The 21280-nt window shown below is 50.3% G+C and overlaps 1 pseudogene; it reads left to right on the top strand.

Annotated features, from left to right (window-relative positions):
• The first annotated feature begins 7958 nt into the window (after positions 1-7958).
• Positions 7959-20661, top strand: LOC121482546 (annotated as a pseudogene).
• The last annotated feature ends 619 nt before the right edge of the window (positions 20662-21280 follow it).

Here is a 21280-nt window from a genome sequence, read left to right as displayed (position 1 = left end):
ACCCACCCCAGCTGGAGATGGACTCCTGCAGTATCTGATTCTGGTTTTCGTTTACATTTCTCTGACGTCTAGTTATTTGGAGCATCTTTTCATGTGTTTATTGGACATTTGTAGGTCCTCTTTGGAGAAATGTCTATTCAGACCTTTTCCTCCGTTTAAAATTAGGTTGTAGAACACCTGGGTGGCTCAGCAGTTGAGCGTCTTCTTTTGGCTCAGCGCGTGATCCCAGGGTCTAGGATTGAGTCTCGCATCAGGCTTTTTGAGGGGAGTCTGCTTCTCCCTCTGCCTCTCTCTCTCTCTCTGATGAATAAATAAATAAAATATTTTTAAAAATAAAAGTTTTTAAAAAATAGCAGAATAGAAATTCCTGCAGTTTTGTCAGTACTGTGTAGACAAAGACCCATACCCACTAGACCAACTGAGGCTGTAAATTGAAAGCCCTAGTGAACCAGAAGTAGACTGCAACCTGGCATCAACATAGACCACTCCTTGATTAGATAGACTATGGTTATCAGCCCCAAAATTCTATCTACCTAGGAGAAAAAAATGCTTAGTCCTTTCTGGTGAAATATAAGTTCATTTTGAGCATCTGTAGTATTTTTATACATGTCTGAGATTACTAGCCATGAGAACTGACAAGACCACATGACCAGATAACCAAGAGGAAAAACAGATAACCAAGAGAAGCAGACGTAGGGTGACCCAGGTATTAGAATGAGTAGAAAAATGCCTTTAAAATAACTATCACTAATATGTTCAGAAAAATAGAGAAGAAGGAGATTTTCACAGAGAGTTGGATGATTGGAAAAATTAAATGGGCATCCTAGAACTGAAAATGCCAATATTTGAAATTGAAGCCAATGGATTGGGGCGCCTGGGTGGCTCAGTTGGTTGATGTACAGCTTTTGATTTCAGTTCAGGTTGTGATCTCAGGGCCCTGGGATTGAACCCTGTGTTGGCTCCGTGCTCAGTGAGGTGTCTGCCTGAGGATTCTCTCTGTCTCTCTCCCTCTGTCCTTCCCCTTGCTCACACTCTCTCTCTAAAATAAATAAATATTTTAAAATCAATGGATGACTGACCAAAAGAAAATATCTAAACTAAAACACAAAGAATTGATTTTGGAAAAACTGAACAGTGTAAAAGGCATGTAAGTCATGGTTAAGAGGTCTTATATACATGTAAATGGAGTTACAGAAGAAGAGGAAGATAATGGAGCAGCATCAATATTAGAATTCAGATCTTTCAACCTCTGAAACTAATAATACATTAAATGTTAATTAATTGAATTTAAATTTTTAAAAAGAGGGCAGCCTGGGTGGCTCAGAGGTTTAGTGCTGCGTTCGGCCTAGGGTATGATTCTGGAGACCTGGAGTCGATGCCCATGTCTAGCTCCCTGCATGGAGCCTGCTTTGGTTCCTCTGCCTGTGTCTGTGCCTCTCTTTCTGTGTGTCTCTCATGAATAAATAAGTAAAATCTCTTAAAAATAAATTAAATAAATTTTAAAAAAGAATTCAAATTTTTGAAATTAATGAAAGATATCAAGTCACAGATATAAGAAAGGTCAGTGAAGGTCAAGCATGATAAATACAAAGAATATGATATCTAGGCACATTGAACTAAGACTGCTAAAATAGATAGACAGGGCAGTCTGGGCGGCTCAGCTGTTTAGTGCCACCTTCAGCCCAGGGTGTGATCCTGGAGACTGGGATCCAGTCCCACGTCGGACTCCCTACATGGAGCCTGCTTGTCACTCTGCCTGTGTCTCTGCCTCTCTGGATGTCTGTCTCAGGAATAAATAAATAAAGTCTTTAGAAATAAAAAATAAAACCAGTAATAAGATGAAGCTGAAATAAAAGCAATCAAACTGGATTTCAGGTGAAGTGACAGCAAATTGGGAAGAGATACAAAGATATTTCAAGAATCTTGGAAATTCCCAAAGTCATTTAAAAAGAAAATACAATTTACTCAATTTCAGGGAAAAAAAAAAAAAAAAACAACCGAGACTCCTCTAACTCCTGGTCCAGGCATCAATATTCTCCTATGATACTTCCTTTGTTGAAAGAGGAACATTGAAGCTTAGGAGGGAACATCTGAAAGGGAAAGATTTCAAGTATTTTCCTAGCTTTTCATTCCCTCTTGTATATATACTCCAATTAAATGTTAACTGGTAGCTCGTCATCCAGAAGCACAGACTGTCGTGGCTGTTACGTCCTTCGTGTGCCTTCCTAAATATCCACTTGTCAACTGCATCTTTAAGCTCACAAGTAAAAACTGACTGCTGTAAAATGTAAACTCACCGGTAAAAACTGATCTTTCAATCAAATAGATCATGGACACATTACATCACTCCTACTGCCAACATAATACATACTAAAGACCCAGGGCATTTTTTTTAAAGAATCAGAATATTTCAAATTTTTATTTATTTTTTGAGGAGCGGGGGCAGAGGGAGAGAGAGTCTTTTTTTTTTTAAGATTTTATTTATTTATTTGTTCATAGATACAGAGAGAGAGAGAGAGAGGCAGAGACACAGGCAGAGGGAGAAGCAGGCTCCATGCAGGGAGCCCAATGTGGGAATCGATCCCGGGTCTCCAGGATCACACCCCAGGCTGCAGGCGGCGCCAAACCCCTGCGCCACCGGGGCTGCCCCTTTTATTTTTTATTTATTTATTTTTTTTTTGAGAGAGAGAGAGTCTTAAATGGGCTCCACCCTGGGCATGGAGCTAGACATGGGGCTCAATGTCATAACACATGAGATCATGACCTGAGCAGAAACCCAGCCAGCTGCACAATCAAATGAGTCCACCAGGTGCCCCAGGAGTCTATTTTATTTCTTTCTAAAGATCCCATCCATTCACTTGAGAGAGAGAGAGCATGAGCATGACATGAGTGGGGGTAGGCAGAGGGAGAGGGAGAAGCAGGCACCCCACAGAGCAGGGAACCCACTGCGGGGCTCGATCCCAGGACCCTGACATTGTGATCTGAGCCAAAGGCAGACGCTGAGCCAACGGAGCCCCCCAGGTGCCCCCCAAGATTTACTATGAAGTGATCTCTACACCCCATGTAGGGCTCAAACCTACGGCCCAAGACCAGGAGCCGCGTGCTCCTCCGACTGAACCAGCCGAGCTCCCCAGGACGGTTTAAGGAAGCCTCGTGACACCCTTCCCTTGAACCCATAGCGCACCCCGACCTACCCCACCACACTCACTTCAGCAATTCCGACCCGCTTGCTTTGACACCCCGGGCTGCTTAATGCTCGCAAGAACAGGACGGCGGGTTGTTTCCCTCCTCCACGAGGACTTCCAATAAGTGACAGGGAGAGGATGAAGTGAGAGAGGAAAAGGAGAAAAGGAGAAGAAAGTAAAGGGGGCGGAGCCTGCCCGATGTCTATTAACACACACGGTCTCTCCTCCGGAACCACAGGCCATATAATAGGCAGCTCGGGAAATGCGGAGCGACGGCATAAACCAGCACTCGGGGCGCCCGGGGGCCCAGCGGGTCAGCGCTGCCTTGGGCCCAGGGCGTGATCCTGGAGACCCGGGATCGAGTCCCGCGTCGGGCTCCCTGCGTGGGGCCTGCTGCTCCCTCTGCCTCTCTCTCTCTCTCTCTCTCTCATGAATAAATATATTAAATCTTAAAAAACAAACACTCAGCTCCAGGCTCTTCATCTGCTCCGTGAAAGGATCATTACCCACAAGACAAAACCATGCGCCCCAGTGAGACGCCGAAGGGAATGACCTAACAGCAGCCTCGGAAGAGGACGAACTAAAGGAACCTACGGGAACACACAGATGGGAGGCGGCTATTCCATGGCCCTGGTGAGCCCGCCACTGCCGAAGCTGCCCAGTGTCCTCTGCACTGGCCCTTGCTGTGGAAAAGTGTGCAAACCGCACCGAGCTCCCTCTAGCTGCTCCCGGGAAGGCAACACTCTCATGGGATTTTATGGGTATGGACGCTGAGGCTGCAAAAGGCCCAGTAAGGAGACGTCACACCCCCCGACAGAAGGGACATCGGAGGCCAGACAGCACCTCCGTCAGCAGACAGGACACCCCCCTCCTGTAGCACGTCACCCTTCAGTCAGCACATCCCACAGCAGAAACGAAACTCCCAGTCACACAGCACATCCCTCAGCGGACAGCGCATCACTCGTCGGACATGGCATCCCCCGCCAGACAGCGCATCCCCCATCACACGGCACATCCCCCATCAGACAGGTCATCCCCGGTTAGAGGCACATCATTCCCCGTGAGACAGCACATCCCCCGTCAGACACCGCATCCCCCGTTACACAGCACATGCCCCGTCAGACAGTCCATCCCCCATCACACAGCACATCCACCATCAGACAGGTCATCCCCAATCAGACAGCGCATCCCCTGTCAGACAGGTCATCCCCCGTCGTACAGGATATGCCCCCTCACAGCCCAACCCCCGTCACACAGGTCATCCCCGGTCAGAAACGCATCGCCCGTCAGACAAGCCATCCTCCTTCAGACAGCTCATCCCCGGCAGACAGGTCATCCCCTCTCAGACAGCGCATCCCCCGTCAGTCAGCGCATTCCCCATCACACAGGTCATCCCATCAGACAACGCATCTCCTGTCAGACAGCCCATCCCCCATCAGGTCATCTTCCGTCAAACAGCACATCTTCTGTCAGACAGATCATCCCCCATCAGCATATCCCCCGTCAGTCTGTACATCCCTGTCAGGCCTCACATCTCCCATAAATAAGCACATCCCCATCAGACATCGCATCCCCTTCAGACAGCCCATCCCACGTCAGACCGGTCATCCCCTGTCAGAGACACATACCCCGTCAGACAGGTCATACCCGGTCACACAGGTCATCCCCCATCAGATAGCGCATCCCCCATCAGTCAGCACAACCCCCTTGAGACAAGTCTTCCCCCGTCACACAGGTCATCCCCCGTCAGACAGCACATCCTTCGTCAGACAGCACATCCCTCTTCAGACAGCACATCCCCCGTCAGACAGCGTATCTCCCGTCAGGTCATCCCCCGTCAGACTGAATATCCCTTGTCAGACAGTACATCCCCCGTCAGACAGGTCATCCCCCATCAGACAGAGCATACATAGCCCGTCGGACAGCAGATCCTCCATCAGTCAGCACATCCCCCGTCAGAGAGGTCATCCCCTGTCAGATAAGTCATCCCGTCAGACAGCACATCCCCATCAGACAGTCCATACCCTGTCAGACAGGTCAACTGCCATCAGACAGCACATCCTCCATCAGACAGGTCATCCCCGGTCAGACAGCTCATGCCCCATCAGACAGTACATTCCCTCTCAGGCAATCTTCCCCCGACAGACAGCGCATCCCTCGTCAAACAGCACATCCCCCATCAGACAGGTCATCCCGTCAGAAATGCATCGCTCATCAGACAGCACATCCCCCGTCAGACAGCCCATCCCCCATCAGAGAGATCATCCCCCATCATGCAGTGCATCCCCCGTCAGACAGGTCATCCCTGGTCACACAGCTCATTCCATGTGAGACCGTGTATTTCCTCTCAGACAACTCATCCCCCCTCAGACAGCACATCTACGTCAGATAGCAAATGCCCATCAGACATCGCATCCCCCCTCAGTCAGTGTATCCCCCGTCAGTCAGCACATCTCCCTCAGTCAGCTCATCACCCATCAGACAGCAGATCCCCGTGAGACAGCGCATCCCCCGCCAGTCAGCACAACCGCCTTGAGACAGGTCATCCCCCATCACACAGGTCATCCCCCGTCAGACAGCACATCCCTCGTCAGAGAGCCCATCCGCTGTCAGACAGGTCATCCACCGTCAGCGCATCAGATAGTGCATCCCCCGTCAGGCAGCTCATCACCCGTCAGCACATCCCCCGTCTGAGAGGTCATCCCCAGTCAGAAAGGATATCCCCAGTCAGACAGGTCATCCACCGTCAGCGCATTCTCCGTCAGATAGAGCGTAGCCCGTCACACAGCAAATCGCCCGTCAGACAAGTCATCCCCCATCAGACAGTACATCCCCGGTCACTCAGCACATCCCCCATCAGACAGGTCATCCCCGCTCAGACAGGTCATCCCTCGTCAGGCAGTGCATCCCCTGTCACATCCCACATCCCACGGGAGACGATGCATCCCCTGTCACTCAGGTTTTCTCCCGTTACACAGTGCATGCTCTGACAGACAGCGCATCCCTCGAAGTCAGCACATTCCTCCTTAGCGAGAGCATCCCCCGTCAGACAGATCATCCCCGTCAGAGAGTTCATCCCCCCTCAGTGCATACCCTGTCAGGCTGCACATCCCCGATTAGACAGCGCATACCTTTAGTCAGCAAATCCCCCGACCGACAGCACATCTGCCGTCAGACAGCACAACCCCCTTGAGACAGGTCATCCCCCGTCAGAAAGGTCATCCACCATCAGACGGCACATCCCCCGTCAAATGGGTCATAACCCATCTGACAACACATCCCCCGTCAGGCAGCTCATCCCCCATCAGACAGGATATCCCCCGTCACACAGCACATCCCCTGTCACATGGTCATCCCCGGTCAGACAACACATTCCCAGTCAGACATCGCATCCCCCGTCAGTCAGCGCATCCATGTCAGACAGGTCATCTCCGTCAACAGTTCATCACCCGTCAGCGAATCCCGCATCAGACGGCCCATCCCCATTCAGGAAGCACATCCCTCATCAGTCAGCACATTCCCCATCAGACAGGTCATCCCTCGTCAGGCAGCCCATCCCCCGTCACACACCACATCCCCCGGGAGACAGCACATCGCCTGTCACTCATGTTTTCTCCCATTACACAGCGCATCCCAGACAGACAGAGCATCCCTCGTAGTCAGCACATTCCCCTTCAGACAGTGCATCGCGGCAGGCAGCACATCCCACGTCAGTCAGTACAACCCCCTTGAGCCGGGTCATCCCCCATCAGAAAGATCATCCCACGTCAGGCTGCGTATCCCCCGTCACACAGCACATGCCCCGTCATACAGGTCATCCCTGTCAGACAGGTCATCCCGCCACAGATAGCGCATCCACCCTCGGACAGTGTATCCCCCATCAGACACATCATCCCCCTTCAGTCAATACATCCCCCGCAGTGAGTACAACCGCCTTGAGCCAGGTCATCCCCTGTCAGAAAAGCCATCCCACGTTAGGCAGCGAATCCCCCTCAGAAAACACATCCCCTGTCAGACAGGTCATCCCCCGTCAGGCGGCCCATCCCCGTCAGGCAGGTCATCCCCCATCAGTGAGCATACATCCATCAGACAAGTCATCCCCAGTCAGACAGCGCACCCCGTGTGAGTCAGAATGCCCCCGACACAGAGGTCATGCCCTGTCAGACAGGTCACCACCCATCACACAACACATCCCCCGGAGTTCCAGGTGGCCCTGGAGGCACAGGTGGCCCCCAGGATGCAGCTGTCCCGGTGGAGGTGGTGAGGGAGAGGCGAGTGCTGCAGCCATCGCAGCGCCGCAGGTGACGCAGGCAGCACAGGCTGCTGGCCCCGGCGGAGACGCCCTGCCGGGACCTGGGGCACCTGCTGCTCTGGGGCCGGGTGCTCCCGCCGGGCGACGCCCAGTACACGGGCTGCACCGGGTAAGGGTGCGCAGCCGGGGAGCCAGGGAGCCAGCCCTCCAGCTGTGTCCTATCCAGGAGGTGGCTTGGGACCAGGGGAGGGGACCTGGGGAGGCCCGAGGACAGGGAGGGCAGGGGGCAAGCCTGGGGGTGCAGAGGAAGGAGGGGCGGGGGGTACAGAGGGCCTGGAGGGGCCGGCCTGCGACATGGGGGCGGTGGTGGGTGGCAGAGACGGTGGGAGAGAGGGTCTGACCCGCCGGCAGCAGGGGGCAGGCCTGGGGCACTGAGGGCTGAGTGGCCAGAGGGGAGCAGGCCCTGGAGCCATCAGGAGGCCTGAGGCACAGTCGAGGTTGGCATGTGGGGGCTTGACCGAATGTCCACCAGCGTCCTCACGGTGCCTTTCTCGTCAGCCCTGGAGGCAGAGGTCCCCCAGGCCCTGGCTCCACGAGTCCAGCCCCAGCAAGGGCCCCTGGGAAAGGAGTTCGTGGTATCCGGCACCATCGTCACTGTGATGGTTCCCAGAGGGCCGGGGTGCGGGTGGGGGTGTAAGGGGGCTGGGGACAGTCCCTGTTGTGCCGGGGGACTGGAGACTCCCACAGGGTCGCTGCCAGGAGGTACACGTGGCCCACGGGGCAGGCCCCACGTGAGGGGGCAGACACACATAGGGGCAGGAGGACCCCATTTCATCTGATCTGCTTGCTCGGTCCCTCGCGTGAGGCCGACTGGGGGCCGAGGACCCTGGCCACCTGCACATGGGCATGGCCTCTGTCGTGAGCAGCTTTCCCTGCTGGTGCGCACCAGGCAGCCCGTCGGGCCCCACTTAGTCCATAAGCCGAGGCCGGGAGAGGGGGCTCCCACCGACCTAGTGCCCCTCCTGGGCGGTGCGTCCTTCCCCAGGGACTGAGTCCTATGCCAGTGGCCCCCGGATTGTGGCCCTGAGGGCTCGTCCTGGGCCCTGGGCCCTGTGGGCCCCGTTGGTTCCCCGGGGTTGGAGGGCAGGGCTGCTTGCTGTTTGTTTCCTCGGGAGCCATGCGGGGAGGGGCAGAGGGGGAGAGACTCTCAAGCAGGCCCCTCGCGCCACGCGGAGCCCCCCACAGGCTAGACCTCGCAGCTTTGAGGTCATGCCCTGAGCCAAAAGCAGGGGTCCTGCACGTCACCGACTGAGCCACCCAGGCCCCCTTGGATGAGGGCGGTTATTAAGGTCTGTACCACACAACATAAAACTTATGTTCAGCTACTGCGTCTCCACATTCTCTTTTCCTGCCCGTGCAGCACCATTGCCTTCTGGCGAGGCCTCCTGCTTGAGGGTGTGGAGAGAGAGGAAGTGATTTCTCTGGTGCCTGTTCCTCTTCTTACCAGGACACCAGTCCTGTGAGAGTAGGGGCCCACCCCTAGGACTCCATTTAACCCGAATGACCTCCTTAAAGTCCCTAATGGTGCGGGCCCATTAGTGGTTAAGATTTCAACACAGGACTTTGTGGAGGCAGAGAGATACAGCTCAGCCCATAACCTACCCCAAACAGGACATTTTCAGTCTTTTAAATCTCTGCCCATATTCTCACTAAAATCACACCTCAATATGGTTTCACTTTCTTTTGATCTTTAACGAGGCTTGACAACCAGTCCTATGACGTTGAGCCAGGGGTATCTCCTCTTCTGAGAACCGTCCATTCATACCATTTACCTGTGTTTTTTAATTCAAATAGGCACATTTTACTTATTGATCGTGAATGCTCTTTACATATTAAAGATACCAAATCTTGTCATCATTTGAAAACACTTTCCTTCCTCATTACTTCCCTGCATCCTTGTTCACGTCTTTTCTACACAGAGGGTCTTTAAATTTTTGAGATGTATTTCAGTGAGAGATTTTTTTCCCTTTAATGGTTTCTGTAGTTTGTGTCCAATGGAAAGTCTTACCCACTGTAAAAGTGTACAATTTGTCATCCATAACATCTTTTGGCACTTTAAAATGTTAATGAACCAGGAATTTATTTTGGTGTGAAAATTGCCATTGGTCTAACGTTGTCTCCTCCCCTGCCCAAGGTTAGTCAGGAGTGTCAACATCATTTATCACATAATCCATATATCCCTACAATTGAGATGTCATCTTCACCAAAGTCTAAGCCCACATTTGACTTTATTCTTGCACATTTATTTCTCTGTCCAGTTCACGTTGAGCACACTGGGATGGCCTCCCTGAGGAAATGGCCTGAATGATACAGTAGAGAAAATTGGGATTGGTATGGGAGAAGGGAGAGAGACAGAGACGGAGGAAGACAGACAGACAGAGAGACTGGATCGGCTCAGCTTGGATGCCTTGGCAAGGGTGCAGGGACATACTTGAGGACAAGAAGGGGATGAGAGAGAAAAGGTTGGGGCATCAGTGGGTAGATTAGAGGCCTGTTGAATTGGGGAACAGCATTTGGGTTTTTCCTTTATATATTTTTTAATAAAAAGCCTTTATTAATAATGTTGTTACAAATATTTTGTTTCAAGAGATGGCATACACACAGATATGGGTAACTATACACAGTCCTAGTTTTAGTGGTGATAGAGATTTCAGGTTACTGAGCTCCTAATATTGTAGGGACTGTAAATTCCTCCAAGGCATATTTATCCAGATTTCTGTGACGATAGTGTATTACCAGGTTAAGGGATGAGGGAACATTCCTCTGCTATGCAGTAAAGTGAAAGATAGGAGGAGAAAGGACAAGATAGGGGGCCGCAAAGCTGATGTCCAAAATCAAGCGCAGGACCCATGTTCTCATGGGAAGGGAGGGTTTATCAGCCAGGACACAAGCACTGTTCTAAGGCACCAAGCCAGAGATGTGACTGGAGAAAAAGATGTAAAACTAGGAGTCAGGAGAGAGCGTGACACCAAGCTTGAAAGCGTCCATAAGGAGCCCCTGAATGGCTCGGTTGAGTAAGCATCCGACTCTTGGTTTCGGCTCAGGTCATGGTTTCGGGGATGTGGGATCGAGCCCCACATGGGGTTCGGCATTCAGGGGTGGGTCTGCTTGACTATGCTCTCCTTCTCCCTCTCCCTCAAGCGAATACATAAATCTTTTTTTAGAAGAAAAAGAGTATGTAAAGAACAATGGTGAATTTATTGTGATTATTCAAGTCAGAAGAGAAAGAAAGCTGGTCTTGAACTTGTCTTTTACAGAAAAATAAATTTCCAAAAGAATCAAAGCTGAAGTTGAAGAAAAAAATGAGAGCACACAATTAAATAGGAAATATGAAACCGTTAAAATAAAGAGAGAAAACACTGATGAAGAAACGTATGCAGGATACAAAACACAGAAGCCACGTGGGAACAAAAATGAACCAGTGTCTGGATACAAGGAAGTGTCAAGTGATTTGTGGTAGAGACACCATAAAAGCATCCAACTGGGACTCAGGTGAGCAAAGCATTCATGAGTCAAATGGTAAAGCAGGATGCAAAATCCAGAAGGAAAAATCGAATAAACAACAAGAAACACCAATGTCTGATTACACAAAGGTGCTGAGCTCTGTTATGGAAGAAAACATGATAAATAAGATAAAACGACGAGCAACAAGTCAGGAAAACGTCAGTAACCCAAATGGTAGACTAAAGCTAATGCCTTTAAAATGCAAATAAGTCCTAGAAATAAAGACAGAAGAAGACAAAGAGCCCAGCAGGAAGTTGCACAAATGGCCAGAGGGAAGGTGGAATCCCCTGGAAAAGAATCAGAAGCAGCCAATTTGGGGCACAATATTGCTGTGGGTGGGGGAGTCTGCATTGTGTGCACGGGGGTCTCGGTTCTCGGATCCCCCAGGAAAGAGTGACAGGAGGACCCACGCTCACAGAAAGCCAGCCAGAAGGAAGGTGACAGCACAAAGGAGCTTATTAAGGACAGCACAGTCTCAAGGTGGGAGAGGTGGCAGGCCCCGAGCCAGTGACTGCACCCGGGCATGGAGGGGGCTTTCTTTGTATGTTTGCAGTGGTCATGGGTCATGGCTGGCGGCGGGGCCTCCGACCAAGGTTGTGCCCCATCATGTCAGGGGCTCCTACCGGTTGGGGTGGGGGTGAAACCCAGTGTATGTCTGTGATAATGAAGCCATCTGTGACCCTGGGGCTGAGATGGAAGAGGAGAGCAGGTGGCCTGCCCATGTGTCTCCTGGTCTGTCAAAGGCCCTCTCCCTCTGCCCTCCTCCCTCTCTTCCATTCTCCTACTCCCCCTTCCCCTTATCCCTCCCCACTGCTCCCCCTTCCCTCTCCTCCTACCTCCCCCTTCCCCCTGCCCCTTACTCCCCCTACCCCCTCCTCCTTCTTCCCCTTCTTCCTCCTCCTCCTCTTCTTCCTCCCCCTCCACCCCTCCTCTTCCTCCCCCACCCCTTTTAAACCCCTAGGCCCAGACATTCAAAGCCACAATCAGGATGCTGTCTCCTCAGCCTTCTAACCTGTCCCCTACTGTCACCCACCCTGCCTGCAGCTCAGGTCTAACCTGCCTACTTTATCAGTAGGATCCTATTGATGTAAAAAAGAGTCAAGAGTGCAGGTCACTATATCCTGGGGAAAAACCTGCAAGAACGCACACAAAACTGTTCATCGTGGTTACCACAGACCCTGAGGTGATGAGGCATTTTTACTTTCTAACAACACGCCTTGGCGTAAGGCATGAATGATTTTATAGTGAGTGTGTATCCTAGTGGGCAAAACTGCGACATGTCTACGCACCGGGAAGTGTGAACACCCTGTGATTCGGGTTTTGCTGTCCTCCCTGGAACTCTGCACGCTCATACCTTCGTAGTTCCCAAAGAAGCCTGGAAGCTCCCAGCAAGATGTTTCCAGGGGTCTCTTCGTGGTGAGACTCCAGAAGGTATGTTCCAGGTGTTACTTATAAGTTTCTGGATGTTCAGAACTCAGCCAATGACCGTGTTTCGCCTCTGAAAATAGGAAACAACGTGTTAGGATGAACAACCACGACGGAAATGCTTCCAGGGCACAACCAGGAGCCGGGACGCGACTGCCACTGCAGAACTAGAGAAGTACAGGGCAACCTCACTGGCCCGTGTCTGGGAGCTTGGTTGGTGGGGGGAGGTCACAGAAGAAGTGGGTGAGGAGGCGAGGCCCGCGGAGCTGGGGCAGAGCGGCCAGGGTGCCGTGGGTGAGCGCTGGCCAAGGCGAGCAGGCAGGCGGTGGCCCCAGACACTGACTCCGCACCCTGAGCTCCGAGGGCCAGGTCAGATGGAGCTCATGCGATCGGCAGCATCCTGCCTCAGTTGGTTCTGGAAGGGACAAGGAGAAGGTGGTGGCAGCTGGCCCAGGACAATGGCAGTGCAGGAGGAGCTGTAATGGAGACAGGGGAACAGGGAAGGCTTAAGTCTCAGGAAGGGGCGTGATGCTCCAGGACCTTTGCAGTGTGAAGGGGCAGATACACACCCCCTCCCCTCTCACTTGAATTTTATTTTGTCCTCCCTGTTAGAGGACTGACTGCTGATGATCCTGCCCAGCTCCAAATTCCTGTCACCTCCTGCCTTGACCACCTCTCCCTGGTGATTCGGACCACGCAGCGCAGTGTACCTCCGTTTTCTGCTAAGCCGCAGCAGGCAAGAGGGGGCCAAACCCAAGTTCGTGTCCCATCCTAGGCACCCCTCGCTAGGGTACTCATTCCTGTAGTAGTTGCTGCTTTATGGGCTTGGGGTGCACATGTTCTGCTTGGTGATTAAATGTTTATTAGATATAGGAAATAAAACAGCTTCCATTCTGCATCCGGGTTTAATTTTAGCTTCTCCACCTCCGAATCTTCTTGCCTTTGTTCTCAGGTTGGAAACGAGGTCCTGGGATCCAGATACTGTAGTATAAGGCAACTGAAGACAATTTAGGAAATGGGAGAAATAACTGTGTCATTATTCACAGTAACTAGTATCAGCATGTGAGAATATTTCCTTAGTTTTGTCTTTTCATTTATATATTAATGTCTAACATCACAATACTAAGTAAGATTTTGTGGCTAATTGGCATTGATTCCGGTCTGGGAAGAAAAGTGCTAGGACAACCGGTTAAGTGGGTCCCACTCCACCCTCTGGACTCACCTATTATCTGAGGCCTCATTCCCAGGGTTCCCTGGGATTTCCCGAGCGCCTTCCTCTGTGTGGCATCATCATCTCTCTTGCATCATCTGTCCCCAAAGTGGTTTTCCAGCTCATTATGCTGCTGCCTTCTTCCCTAGTCATGACGCGGGTCCTTGAGGAAAAGACAAAGGGGAACTGGTCTCCCTGAAGTGGGGAGGAGAGATGAAGTGGGGTCTTCTCCGCCTGTCCCTGCAAGATGCCCTGATTTCACAGCACAGTGGGGCTGCTCTCAAGGCACACAGTGGCCCGAGGAGGGGATGGGCAAGGCCCCAGTGCAACAGGTGAGTCTCTGGGATGGACACAGGAGGAACAAGGCATTGTCTGGGGGAGAACCACCGCTGTTGGCAGAGAGACACTGAGCTGTGCAGAACTCTGTGACGACACATTTATGAATTTGTCCCCATCTGTGGGTCTGTGGATAGGTCTGACGGAAGTTGGGAAAATAAAGGCAACCGTGTCTTGTCTGTGAGGAAGGCATCCAAGCAAGAGGGTGACCAGTGTCTAGAATGGCTTGTGACATTGAGCAGTGTCACCAGAGAGAGCCCCAGCCTGGGCCTCAACTGTCTCTGTCAGTCCTGTTCTTTCTGACTTTCTACTGGGCAGGCAGCTGTCATCTCAGGTGTGTGCACGGGGGACCCCCAGGCAGAGAACGAGGATGTTTCCACACACACACATCCAGAAATGTGAAACATCACTGTTTGAGTGAAAGATAAAAATCATATGATCCATAGACACACAAAACGCATTCGACAAAAGACAGCATATTTTTATAACAAAAACCTTCAATAAATGGGGGATAGAACTAGCGTTTCCCAATATAAAAAACAAACCCCACAGCTAATATCATACTCAACAGTGAAAAGTTGAAAGTTTCCCTCAAAATCAAGAAGAAGGTAGAGCTGGTCAGAGGCATAGTCGGTGAAATTTCGATACTTAAATTTCAGATTTCGTGAGAATTGGTGTGTGGCCCAGCAAATGCACATCCAACATACTTGTACTGGAAAAGAACGTGCAGTACACACACATCTAAAGTTTAGATTTTGAATTTAGTGTCGTAAAGACATCAAGCAAGGTAGTTGATAGTATCCATGGGATGTCCTATGTCAGGGCCCAAGAATCCTTTTTTTTTTTTTTTTTCAGATTCTATATGTGTATTCGTGAGAGACACAGAGAGAGCACAGGGACATAGGCAGGGGGAGATTTCATCTTGTTTTATCGGTTCCCTCCCCTCCCCTATGGTCCTCTGTGTTGTGTGTTAAGTTCCCCGTATGAGTGAGATCATATGATAATTGTCTTTCTCTGACTTATTTTGCTTAGCATCATACCCTCTAGGTCCAGCCACGTTGTTGCAAATGGCAAGGGCAAGATTTCCTTTTTTGATGGCCGAGTAGTCATCCATTGAGTGTGCGTGCGCGTCTCTCTCTATATATAATGCATATATATTGTCCATTTGTCTGTCGATGGATATCTGAGCTCCTCCCACAGCTTGGCTCTTGAGGACTCTCCTGCTATAAACATTGGGGTACAGGTGTCCCTTCAGATCACTATGTTTGTATCTTTGGGGCCAGTACCGAGTGGTGCAATTGCTGGGTCGTAGGGTAGCTCTATGTTCTACTTTTTTAGGACCAGCTTGCTTTCCCGTCAACAGGGTAAGAGGGTTTGCCTCCCTCCACATGCTTGTTTCCTGACTCATTAATTTTAGCTTCACGAGAAACAGAGAGAGAGACAGACAGACAGACAGACAGAGAGGCAGAGACACACAGGAGAAGCAGGCTCCATGCAGGGAGCCAGACATGGGACTTGATCCTGGGACTCCAGGCCCATGCCCTGGGCTGCAGGTGGCACTAAACCGCTCCGCCACTAGGGCTGTACCTCTTGGTATTTTTTTAAAAAAAGCTTTCAGTTTCATGGATTTTTCTCTATTGTTTTTCCATGTGACATTGTATTCACATCTGCTCTTATCTTCATTATTTCTTTCCCACTGTGTATTTAGATTTTAATTTGCTCTCCTATGTCTGATTTTCTTTTTTTTAATAAATTAATTTTTATTGTTGTTCAATTTACCAACATACAGAATAACACCCAGTGCTCATCCCATCAAGTGTCCCCCTCAGTGCCCGTCACCCATTCACCCCCACCCCCCGCCCTCCTCCCCTTCCACCACCCCTAGGTCGTTTCCCAGAGTTAGGAGTCTCTCATGTTCTGTCTCCCTTCCTGATATTTCCCACACATTTCTTCTCCCTTCCCTTATATTCCCTTTCACTATTATTTATATTCCCCAAATGAATGAGGACATACACTGTTAGTCCCTCTCCCATTGACTTACTTCACTCAGCAAAATACCCTCCAGTTCCATCCACATCGAAGCAAATGGTGGGTATTTGTCATTTCTAATGGCTGAGGAATATTCCATTGTATCCATAGACCACAGCTTCTCTATCCATTCATCTTTCGATGGACACCGAGGCTCCTTCCACAGTTTGGCTATTGTGGACATTGCTGCTGTGAACATCGGGGTGCAGGTGTCCCGGCGTTTCATTGCATCTGAATCTTTGGGGTAAATCCCCAGCAGTGCAATTGCTGGGTCGTAGGGCAGGTCTAGTTTTAACTTTTTGAGGAACCTCCACACAGTTTTCCAGAGTGGCTGCACCAGGTCACATTCCCACCAACAGTACGAAAAGGTTCCCCTTTCTCCGCATCCTCTCCAACATTTGTGGTTTCCTGCCTTGTTAATGTTCCCCATTCTCACTGGGGTGAGGTGGGATCTCATTGTGGTTTTGATTTGTATTTCCCTGATGGCCAGTGATGCGGAGCATCTTCTCATGTGCATGTTGGCCATGTCCATGTCTTCCTCTGTGAGGTTTCTGTTCATGTCTTTTGCCCATTTCATGATTGGATTGTTTGTTTCTTTGGTGTTGAGTTTAATAAGTTCCTTATAGATCTTGGAAACTAGCCCTTCATCTGATACATCATTTGCAAATATCCTCTCCCATGCTCTAGGTTGTCTTTGAGTTTTGTTGACTGTATCCTTTGCTGTGCAAAAGCTTCTTGTCTTGATGAAGTCCCAATAGTTCAGTTTTGCTTTTGTTTGTTTTGTCTTCCTGGATGTATCTTGCAAGAAGTTACTGTGGCCAAGTTCAAAAAAGGGTGTTGCCTGTGTTCTCTTCTAGGATTTTGATGGAATCTTGTCTCACATTTAGATATTTCATCCATTTTGAGTTTATCTTTGTGTCTGGTGAAAGGGAGTGGTCTAGTTTCCTTCTTCTGCATGTGGATGTCCAATTTTCCCAGCACCATTTATTGAAGAGACTGTCTTTCTTCCAGTGGATAGTCTTTCCTCCTTTGTCAAATATTAGTTGACCATACAGTTCAGGGTCCACTTCTGGGTTCTCTATTCTGTTCCATTGACCTCTGTGTCTGTTTTTGTGCCAGGACCACACTGTCTTGATGACCACAGCTTTGTAGCACAACCTGAAATCTGGCATTGTGATGCCCCCAGCTATGGTTTTCTTTTTTAAAATTCCCCTGGCTATTCGGGGTCTTTTCTGATTCCACACAAATCTTAAAATAATTTGTTCTAACTCTCTGAAGAAAGTCCGTGGTATTTTGATAGGGATTGCAGTAAACGTGTAAATTGCCCTGGGTAACATTGACATTTTCACAATATTAATTCTGCAAATCCTTGAGCACGGAAGCACTGGGAGCCTTTCCCCTAAGATCAGGAACAAGACAGGGATGTCCACTCTCACCACTGCTGTTCAACAGAGTACTGGAAGTCCTTGCCTCAGCAATCAGACAACAAAAAGACATTAAAGGCATCAAATTGGCAAAGAAGAAGTCAAACTCTCCCACTTCGCCGATGACATGATACTCTACATAGAAAACCCAAAAGCCTCCACCCCAAGATTGCTAGAACTCATACAGCAATTTGGTAGCGTGGCAGGATAGAAAATCAATGCCCAGAAATCAGTGGCATTTCTATACACTAACAATGAGACTGAAGAAAGAGAAACTAAGGAGTCAATCCCATTTACAATTGCACCCAAAAGCATAAGATACCTAGGAATAAACCTAACCAAAGAGGTAAAGGACCTATACCCTAAAAACTATAGAACACTTCTGAAAGAAATGGAGGAAGACACAAAGAGATATGTCTGATTTTCTGCAACATTGTTCTATCAGTTATGAAAAAGGAGTGTGAAAATGTTTCTCCAATTGTGGATTCATCTATTTCTCCTTTCTTTTCTGTGAGTTTTGTTTCATGTATTTTGGAGCCCTGTTATTAGTAGTGCACACATATTTAGAGTTTTAGGTTTTCTTCACAAAGTGACCCCTTTATCATTAGCAAACGTCCTCCATCCCGTCATCTCCCTTGTCCCGAAGTCTACTCTGCCTATAGGTACAGCCACTCAAACTTTCTTATGATGAGAGTCTACGCGGTATATATCTTATCCATCTTTTCCCTTATATCGTGCTTTCACATTTGAGGCAGATTTCTTATGCTTAGCATATAGTTTGCTTTGCCTTTTTTTATCCAGTCTGGCAATCTCTGCTTTTTAGTTGCACCAGTAGATCATTTACAATAAATGTAAGTAGTGACACGGCTGAGTTTAAATCTACCATCCTGCTATTTACCTTCTCTTTGTCCCATGTGTTCTGTGTTCCCCTCTCCATATTTTCATGCCTTCTTTCAGATGAGTAATTTATAGAATTTCACTATATGTGTATAGATTTTATATCTAGGGTTTCTAATACGTATTTGATCTTATTATGGACTGCGTTAAAATAATTCCCAATCATTTCCCATATAAGATGAGAACATGACAACAGTATACCTCCAATTACCCACTCCTGTGCTTTGTGCTATTGTTGTCATCCATTTCATTCCCTATGGAGGTTACAAAGCCCACATCATGTGGTGAATACTTTTGCTTTAAATGGTTTGCTATGGTCGAAAGACATTTTAAAGAGAGAAAAATATTTTATATTCACTCACGTACTTTCCATGCCTGGAACTGTGCGTTCCTGCCCGTAGATCCAAGGTCCCATCTGGTATCACCGTTCCTCGTGGAGAATGTTCTTTAGCATTTCTCGTACTGCAGGCTTTCTGCTGACAACAAAGGATCTCAGCTTCTGTATGTCGGGGGAAAAAAACCTTTATTTTGCCTTCTCTTCTTGCTGAGGGTGGTGGACTGTTGTATTGTATGATAAGTCCATTAACATACAATTAGCCATTAACTTACAAGAAGACTTAACATACAATAAGCCATTTAAGTGAAAATTCCATGTCACTTAGTACGTTCACATGTGAAACGATTGCCTAGCAGGGCTGGCACCCTGAGAGCAGCCAGAGAAACGGGGTCAGTTCGCCGCGGGCGTGAGGGCAGAGCCGTCTCCTGTGGAGGCAGGCAACGGGCCAGGGTGTCTTCTGCTCCGTGTCCATGTGCAGATGTGATTCGGGACACGGAGCTGCCGGAGTTGTTGCCTGATGACAGAGGAGAGGAGAGAAGTATCACAGAGGGCCTGGTGGGCCTCGGGCAGGACTGTGGCTTTGACCCCGTGTGACATGGGAGGCACCAGGAGGTCCAGAGCAGGAGAAGGAGGGACCCGACAAATGTCTTATCACTGATCTCGGGTTGGGGTTCTGCTGTGTGGGCGCTGGGGAAGTAGGGGGACCGTTGCGGATGATTACAGGGTGTAGGCTCCTCATCCAGTTAGGCGTTTCTGGGGGATTGCCTGACACCCTCACAGGAGATGGGTGCACCATGGCTTCCAGGTCATGCACCCCTCTGGGTGTGGGGTTGCCCTTACCCTCCCCTGGCCTTCACCTCACCACTGTCCTCCCAAGCCTAACCTCAGTCCTTCCATCCGAGTCTCATTGTCCTAAGCTTGGAACCTGTCTTCTTTGTCTCTGGACCTTCCCTCGTCCCCACTCCCTCTTATAAATTGGAAGCTCGGGACTTAATTCCTCATGTGACTCTGACTTGGCCTCTACAGGTTTCTGTGCGTGACTCTATGCGGCTGGGAAATGACACCCTAGGGTCCCAGTTTCTTCTGGAAGGGCTGGCTGGCACAGAGTTGAGGCTTTTGCTCTTTGAGATCTTTCTGCTGGTCTACCTCGTGTCTGTGGTTGGGCACCTGGGCATCGTCAGCCTTACTGTCCTGGACTCCCAACTCCACCCACCCATGTACTTTTTCTTAGCCAACCTGTCACTGCTGGACACTGCCTATATCTCCAACTTGGTGCCTCGGTGCTGGCATGTCTGCTGGCGGCAGTGTGGCCTGTGCCTCAGTGAGCTTGCCTCACCCAGATGTTCTTCTTCCACGTCCTGGCTCGGGGGAGTGCTTCCTGCACACTGCTGTGTCTGGCGACCACTTTGCGGCACTCTGCCAGCTGCTGGGCTACCGAGACCTCATGGGCCAGGGGACCCGCACGGGGCTGGCCGCCACCGCCTGCCTGCTCGCCTTGGCCAGCGCTCACCCACAGCACCCTGGCAGCTCTGCTCCAGCTCCACGAGCCTCGCCTTCTCGCCCGCTTCTTCCGGGACCTCAGCCCGCCAACCAAGCTCTCTTGCTCCCACACGCAGGCCACCGAGCTTGCCCCATTCTTCTTCAGTTCTGCGGTGGCTGTCACACCCCGGGTCCTGGTTGTGACTTTATGCCCGCGTCGGGGCCGCGTTGTCAGGATACGCTGCATTGGGGGCCAGAGGAGGCCTTTCCACCTGGCTGCTCGGTTCACCTGGGCGGCGTTGCCTCCATCTCTTGGCTCCTCTGCTGCATCCTCCCCGGCTCCGCCTGCCCACCTGCGGGGCCGGTGCTCTCTGTGCCCTGAGTGGCGCTCAGTCCCTTGCAACCCCCTCGTCTACAGCACGCAGGACAAGGAGGTGAACAGGGCCTTGTTCAAGGCCCGGGGCCAGAGCGCACTTCCGGGGCATGCAGCTTGCCAGCGCCCGGCCTTCCTTCTTCCCGGGTGAGGCTTGGCAGCCTGATGCCTTGGGGTCACTCCAGTCACACATGAGTCTGGACTGGCGTGTGGCCCACCTGAGTGTTGAGTCCTCTGTGGGCCATGTCTACCCCATCCCCACCCACAGTCCATATGGAGCATTTCCGTCCTGGTGTTTGATCCTAACACATTGTTTCCTATTTACGGAGGCGAAACACGGTCATTGGCTGAGCTGTGCACCTCCAGAAACTTATAAAGTGACACCGGGGACATGCCCTCTGGGGTCTCACCACCCAGAGAGAACCCCTGGGAACATCTTGCTGGGAGTTTCCAGGCTTCTTTGGGAACTACGAAGGTATGAGCGTGCAGAGTTCCAGGGAGGACAGCAAAACCCGAATCACAGGGTGTTCACACTTCCCGGTGCGTAGACATGTCGCAGTTTTGCCCACTAGGATACACACTCACTATAAAATCATTCATGCCTTACGCCAAGGCGTGTTGTTAGAAAGTAAAAATGCCTCATCACCTCAGGGTCCGTGGTAACCACAATGAATAGTTTTGTGTGCGTTCTTGCAGGTTTTTCCCCAGGATATAGACCTGCATCTGTGACTCTTTTTTAGGTGAATAGGATCCTACTGATAAAGTAGGCA

The sequence above is a fragment of the Vulpes lagopus genome, chromosome X (assembly GCF_018345385.1).
Source record: "Vulpes lagopus strain Blue_001 chromosome X, ASM1834538v1, whole genome shotgun sequence".
Taxonomy (NCBI): domain Eukaryota; kingdom Metazoa; phylum Chordata; class Mammalia; order Carnivora; family Canidae; genus Vulpes; species Vulpes lagopus.
This window is presented reverse-complemented; position numbering and strand designations above follow the sequence as displayed.